The sequence below is a fragment of the Pipra filicauda genome, unplaced genomic scaffold, assembly GCF_003945595.2.
Source record: "Pipra filicauda isolate LSUMZ 115617 unplaced genomic scaffold, ASM394559v2 scaffold16_size7369187_pilon, whole genome shotgun sequence".
NCBI lineage: Eukaryota > Metazoa > Chordata > Aves > Passeriformes > Pipridae > Pipra > Pipra filicauda.
The window spans coordinates 6,097,480-6,105,078 of NW_024104207.1; positions in this window are offsets into that span (position 1 = coordinate 6,097,480).

The following is a 7,599-nucleotide window of genomic DNA, read 5'->3' on the forward strand; positions in this document are numbered from 1 at the left end:
AAGTAGTTGTATAGAGCAAGAAGGTCCCCCCTGCGCTTCCTTCTCTCCAGGCTGATCCTGCTGAGGCTGCACAGGTTCCAAATTGCTTGGCCACTGCAAGTGGCAATGCTGAGGGCATCTGGGGAAACCTCTGGGCTCCTCCACACACCCTGGGCCACTTTGCCCCATATAAGAAACAAGGCAGTAAATTGAGGGATATTATTTGAAATTTCTACCTTGTATATTCCACCTCTGGAGTTTGGCAGCAGAAGCAAATGGCCCTGACTGCTGTTACTAACCATTGCACATTTTTAATTTGTGCTTTATGCCTGCTGAGAGCCATGCACAGGTGAGACACGGTGGGAACTAATCCTGGCATAAGAAACCAACAAGAAGAAACATCCTGGCTTGAGTGTAGTTAAATGCAGCTCAGCATGAGCCACCAGAGGATTGTAACTTTGGAGCCATCCCAAGCAGCAATACGTGGCATCACTGGGGGGGTGACCATTGCTGGGTGTCCCTCCAGGATGCAGGATGGGTCAGAGCCTTGTCACAGAGCAAACCTGCCATGACAGCAGCAGCTGTGGTCTGCCAGCGGGTGGACTGTGGTGGACACAGGATCAAAGTCACTCATTACAGTTTTTCTGAGTGCAATGCCATGCTTTATTTGTTTTACATGTTTTTGGTCTGCTTGAGTCCATGTCTCTTAAGGCCACAGAAGAGTTTCGGACGGTTGGTAGAAGTGTTATTTGATGGTGAGTAGAAGTGTTTCAAGACAGCTGCAGTTTTATTTCCTGGCTCTGGAATTGCATTTGCTCTACAGTTAGATGTAAATGATCACATGAGATAAACAAAATCCGAAACAAATGTAGGATAGTGCACAAAGGTGGCAAAGCCTGTATCAGTGACCCCAGTTATAAATACAGCTTGGCATCTGAGCAGTTGGCATCAAAATCTGAGTCTTGTTTCTGCCTGATGCTCAAACCTGCAGCATCTCCAATTAGGAAACAAAGAAACATGATTCAGAGGTAAAAATACATTTTTCTCTTCCCAAATGTCTGAAAGGGGCTTATTCACAGGTCAGATCCCACTGAGTCGGTGTCACCTAAGAGAGCACACTCATTATATTTTGATTTTTTTTTTTCTGTGAAGAACATAAAGGTCTGATGCCAGAGCACCGAAGGCAGTTGTGCAGATCAGTAATGATGGGGATGTTGGAGGCTGCCCATCCCAGCGTCCCTCAAGCAGAGGCTCTGGTGGGGTGGGGCTGAAGCACTGTGCTCACACAGGCCCTGATGATGCTGCCAAAAGGCAGGGTTGAATGCAGGCTATGGAGTTAAATTAGAGAATGGGAGCTGTGCTGGGAACTAATGATTTGATTCAGGGAGCTGAATGTAACCATAAAGGCTGTAAATGGTTGAGGGGGGTGGAAACTGACCAAGGAGACTCTTCTCCTGCTGGCATCCTCGGCATCCTCAGCTTGGAGTCTGGTGAGCAAGATGGGGCAGAGGAAGGCTGGCTGTGCCGCTCCGGCACGGGCTAAGCCAAAGCTCTGGGCTCAGATTTTCTTCCCTAAGTTTCCTGATCCATGATATGGAGCTCTGCATATCCCCAAGCCCCACTTTCTAATAGGCAGCTTGTGCCCTGCCCTGTATGCTAAGCCAGGGAGCCCTGCATCCGTCTGGCACCTCCAGGTTCCCCTGGCTGGGTTTTGAGGCTGCTGGGTTCTTATAACAGATATATTTTGTGGACTGAATAGCAGTGATTCCTGCTGTAATTTTGAGTAGTTTAAGGGCCACAATATCCACTTCCATTTTCTATGGCTGAAGTGGGAAGCTCTTGCCCTGGTGCCTGTGTTTGCTTGTGACCTAGGAGCGCTAACCCTTCCCACTTTGGAAAAATGATAGATCATTTACTTTATTACTGGCTTCCCTCAGCTGTAATTCTTACAGCTTCCCTAATCTTGATCCTGCAGTGGCAGAGTGGCACTTGTTTTTTGTGTATATTGCGATTATCTGCTGAATGGGAGCCACTCCATTACAATTAGATGAGTGAAGATGCAGATCTTAACACTTCTGCTGTGTTTCTCATTCATTACTTTTCAAAGCCTTTGGTGTTTTTTGGGGGTTTTGTGTTGCTTATGTGTTTACAAATCCAATAACAATCTTCATTAAGAGTTGCAAAACATGAAGCCATTTTGATCCAAGACAGATGGCAGCTAAATGAAGTTTAATTAAAGAATGAGAGCTTTGATTCAAATCATTTTTTAAAGATATAGTGCACCGAGATGCTAGAGAACAGTATAAACAGCATCTGTGCTTTTATTCAGAAGCCTGAAGGCATTTGAGAGGAATCCCTTTGCGAAGCCCGGAGCAATTCTGGGTTGTGGGATGCAGCTCAGCAGACAGCACGGCTGGTGGGTGCCTTCAGAAACCACCTTCTCCTGACACTACAGCAAGGCTGGGAAACTAATAATGCACCGAAGTGCAAGATCTTGCTTCCTTCTTTGTGTGTTTTTTTTGTTTGTTTGGTTGGTTTTTGGTTTTTTGTTGGTTTTTTTTTTATTATTTTTTAATTTTTATTTATATTTATATTTTTGAGGAGTTCAGCTAATGCCAAAGTAAGACTTGGTCTGAGCTACAACCAAGTTTCGAACTGTTTCCCAGCAGTCATCACAATCCACTCCTCCCTGCAGTATCCAGCCCCTTCCAGCTACTCACAAAGCAGCATGACTTCATAGACATTACCTGCAGTCATTTGTAGCCTACACAGCTTAGAGCAAGTTCCTTATCCAAGGCTAAAGCTAAAGGAATAGAGGCTCAGGTGTTGTGGGAGGCTCCGTCTCGGTGGTGCCACAGCTTGGCTGCCTCGGGAGCTCCTGGGCAGCTCCAGCCAGGGCTCAGTGCTGCCCTCCAGGTCAACCCCCATCTGCCTGCCTGGCCATGTGTCAGAGACTGAAACAGTTAATGATTTATGCATTCTGGGAGACTTCTACAGGCTTTTGACTTTCTGGTGGGCAACTGGGCCCATCCCCCCCCCTCCTTCAGTGCAGAAGATGTCAAGACCCGAAAAGGCGGGAAGAGCTGAGTTTGCCACGCCCTCCTCGTGGACTCCGCGCCAAAAAAGGGGGACGCCAACCTATGGGGACGGCTCCCCGCCCTGGGGGAGGTGCTAAATATATGGATTTTGACTGGTGACTTTGGGGGTTTGGCGGGGGTTTTTGCTTTTCCTTCTCCCCCCACCACCTGCGGATCAAGACATCGCTGGATCCAGTGGGCGGTGATTATCTCATCTTCTTTTTTTTTTTTTCTTGCTCTCCCTTACTCTCACCCTGTCTTTCTCTCCCCTATGCATTTTTCTCCTCCCTAGAAAGGTTACAGCACCCAAAAATGTTAACTTACCTACTGATTCAAAATTGTTAAAATAAATCTTATCCATATATGTTTTCATACACCGATTATTTAGTGTCGTTTCGCTGTAATCCACCCCAAAGGAATTTTTGATGGAACCTGAGTTACCCCCCTCTCCCCTTTTCCTGGGGCGGGTCGTAACACCATGGCAGGGTTTAAAGCCCATTGTATGCCAGTGCCAGATGATGCAAGGTGGAGGAAAGCCTGGTGGATGTTTTTCCATACCTTTTCTGCGGTCCCAGTGAGAAGTACTGGTTTCTGTGCAGGGTCTTTCATCAGCACAGTGCACACCGGAGCCTTTCCAAGGAGTGGCAGCTGCTTGACGGCACAGTGACTTTCATTTATTTCATGTGTCTGCAAGTTGTGTGACCTTCAGACAATGGCTTTGCTTCCCCACATAACTTTTTGCATATATATATATATATTTGCAAAAGGTGGGTGTATATATATATTTATCTTCCATATAACTAGTATATAACTTGTGCTTTGCCATTTCTCGAATTATGTTCTCCTGTTAATGGCTCAAACACCGCTCAGTTTAGACTGTTAATTCTATTGATTAGGATTACCTAATCCAGAGAAAGGAACTCTACTGATGTGCCTGTGCTACTGGACAGGGAGAGCTGGGGGGTAGCAGTGACACTGGAGGCTCTGGGGTCAATTGAGGGATGGAGTTGCAGTGCTGTAATTCATGGAGAAGCTGCCAGTGGAGTATCTAAGTCTTTTGTAAAATGAATGTATTGCAGAGCTGTCGCACACTCAGATTTACAGGTCTATGGGGTATAAAGGCGGGTTGATGTAGCTGAACTGAACTGGAGCATTCTCATGCAAAGACTTTTCATGAGTGGGGTTTTTTGAGGGGAGATGTTTAAGTGGAATGAAGCTCCATGAGGCATCATGAAATTTATTTATTAGTATTTTTCCCAATAAGATTATGAAATGGGCATTCCTAGAAGGGACAGGCCATCCCTGGCAAGACCATTTGTCTTACTAAAATGGTTTCACAGTCCTCATGATAGAGGCTGGGATCTCATCACTGCCACCAGATTTGGAGACACAGGGCTGTGGCACATCCGCTGCCACCAGCGGCTCAGGGAGGAGGCAGCTCTGCTGCTTTGCCCTGTCCTGCTAATGGCAAATGGTAGCAGAGAAGAAGGATGGACACCTGCCTTAGCTGCTGCATGGTCACTGGAGGGTAATGAGGCTCCTCATTAACCTGCACACTAATACCACTCTGAGAAGGGCGTGGGCTGGAGCTTTTTAAGACAAAAAGGAGGAGAGAAAGGGTGCTGGGAATGGTTCATTGAGGGTCAGGGAGTCATCTGTGCAACTGGCTGCAATCCAGCATCACCCACCAGTGAGGGGCTGCTGCACTTAGGGCATGGCCCATCCTGGGAAAGCCCCTAGAAGTGACTGCAGTTGCATAGCCTGTGATCACAATCTCTCCTCCTGTACTGCTGCAAAGTTTTCTCCAAAACACTTTCCACATTTCTCTGACTAAATCAACACAACTCGTTTCCAAGCAGGTGAAGTGAACTAAGAAAACAACCCCCACATGTAGCACCATCACTGCTCTGCTCTGTGGTGGCACAGGATTTCTTCTCTGTTCTAATGGTGCAACATTACCTTGCCAGCTTGGAAACCTCCAGCTTTAGGACACTGGCTGGTGTCAGCTCTATGGAGAGCTGACTGCATGCTCAAGGTCTTATAAAGGATTATAAAATCTGCTGGAAAGAGGTGCATCCAACTTGTCTATGGGTAGTGAGCTTCCTTTCAGTTGCTCTTCTAACATTAATGGCTCATTTTAAGTTGCTGGTTATGTTGCTGATGTCTGCATTAGTAAATCTGTCTTCTGTTTCAACCAGTACAAAAAAAACCCCTTCTTTTTCATGGCAAAATGTCAACAGACCTGAGTGCAAAATAATTGAAGATAACGTTGCAATATGCTGATTACATTTAGAAGTGCTGTTGCCTTAAGAGATCTCAGAGAAAAAAAGACTCCAGGCCAATTTAGTGTATAAGATACAGAGAGTAGGTCCTTTAATCTCAGGCCTGAGATCCAAGGATGTGTGCACCTCTGGACAGTGGTTCTATGATTTTATAATAAGGTCCATCCAATCCCAGATTTGTCCAGCCCTGGTTCTGCCCCCCAACATGCCCTTTCGGGAATTGGGTTTGGGGTCTTTGGGACCCCTTCTTCCTCATCTTCATCTTCTTCGCAGCATGCACAATTCTTGGAGTTCCTCCAGAGTTCTGGGCTTGAAGGTCAGTGTCTGTGTGATATCTTCTGGTCCAGGCCTTAGGGTGTTTTTCTACAATTCTACCTTGAAAAGAAGACTAAACATGCTAACGGAATTTAGAGGGATTGATATGGAATGAGGTAACAGAGTTGAGTATGTGTAACTACTATGTTAAGGGTAAGGGATATAATACAGCTACATTAAAATCTACATTCACTACAGAACTACTTCTAAAATCTACAAAAGTTAAAAAAAACCAAAAAGTTCTGAGGCATCATGCTATATCTATATCTATATCTAGATCTGCAGGCATATAAGGAACAGTGACAGTTGATGGTGTTCAGCCAAAAATAACTAAGGTGGCCTGGTGTTTGCCTCGGGAAGCCCCTGTAGAGGACAGCACTGATGTGTGAGAAAGCTCCTGCGCAGAGTTGTGACACACTGCTTGTGCTGGTGCTGCCAGGGGACCTTCCCAGGAACATCACCTCTCTGGGAAGGATGGTGATGGATGTGGACAAACATGCTCTCACTCAATGAAGATTCCTGAATGGTTAGTTTGCACAAAAAAATACCCAGCTCTGCAGCTGAGGAAAACTGATTCTGGTTTGGACTTCTCGCCACCAAGATACGCAGGGCAGAGCACTCCCTTGCATGTCCTGGGCAACCTGTGAGGACCACTGGCTGCTTGTTGCTGTGCTGTTTTCAACTCCTTCATCGTCACTTTCAGATGGCTTTTGGCCCCTTAGGAGAAGTTGTATCTTGAAGAGATTGGTAGATGATGAGATGACAATCAGCCCTGCTGAGTAGCTCCGAACCCTGGAAGATGATCCCATCACAACCAGCCTGCTCCTGCTTCTTGCTGATGGTCCCCAGCCATCCCTGCACCACCTGTATGTTGGAATACCTAGGGAGAAGGACAGTGCCTAGGAAGATTGGAACCATAATCTGAACACAGGCAATTCCATAAAATTTTTATTGGTTTATTTGAATTTTTTTGCTTTTGTATTTTTTATAGTTTAGCTGCCAAGGAAATTGTTCTGTAATGTAGAGCAAAAATGCTCCCAAACTCCTTTCTTTCAGAAAAAAAAGATTGAATAGAATTGTCTGTTTTCTTTTATTGCAGACAAGTACAAGAATCCCTTTTCACCCGTTGTGGGTATTTCTATCAATTACTGTGGTGTCCAAATTGCTGGTCTGTTTGTCAGCAGCTTGATCTAGGCTCCATAATCACACTTGCAAAGATTTCTTAGGAGGGAGCATGAAGCGGGAAGAAAAACCCAAACCAAAAAAACCCAAAAACCTTCTATTGGATGATAATGCTTTGCTGGCGAACTCCTGATCTAATTTCCTCCTACGAGCCAAAAGCAATGTAAGTTTATTTGAGGGACTGGCTGAACATATGAGGCACAAGCACTGCTGGCTTCTGTATCATTGAATGAATTTGCAGTGCATTAGCTTTGGACCTGAGCTATTGCATTTCTCTTTTGCTCATGTTGTCCTGTCTGCTGCCCAGGACTCTCCACCAGGCCATGTAAGCCTGGCACTGGGCTGGAGCAGGGCCAGGGTATCTGGTGGCATGCTGGCACCTCTCCCTCTGTGCCATCTTGTGTACAACACTCTCAGCTTTCATTTTAGAGACACTTGGTCCCTGGCTGGTGTGGCTGGCAGGAAAATTTGGGAAGCACAAGCTTCTACATCAGTGTCTGTACAAGCCTGCAAGGGCAGCAACTGTTCAGAGACATGAATAATTACTCAGCAGCCATGGATGCTTTTAATGTCCATGTTAACCACTGTGCTTATTGAAGCATCTCACCACACAGATTCGCTGGATTTTCAAACTTTTGTGATGGAAGAAAATGCGTTTAGGGGTGACCTGCTGCTAGCACCTGCAATTTTGGATAGCATGTTAAGTTGGGAGGTTTTATTCTGATCTTTGGAAAAATGCATATTTATTGTCACTGTAACACTGT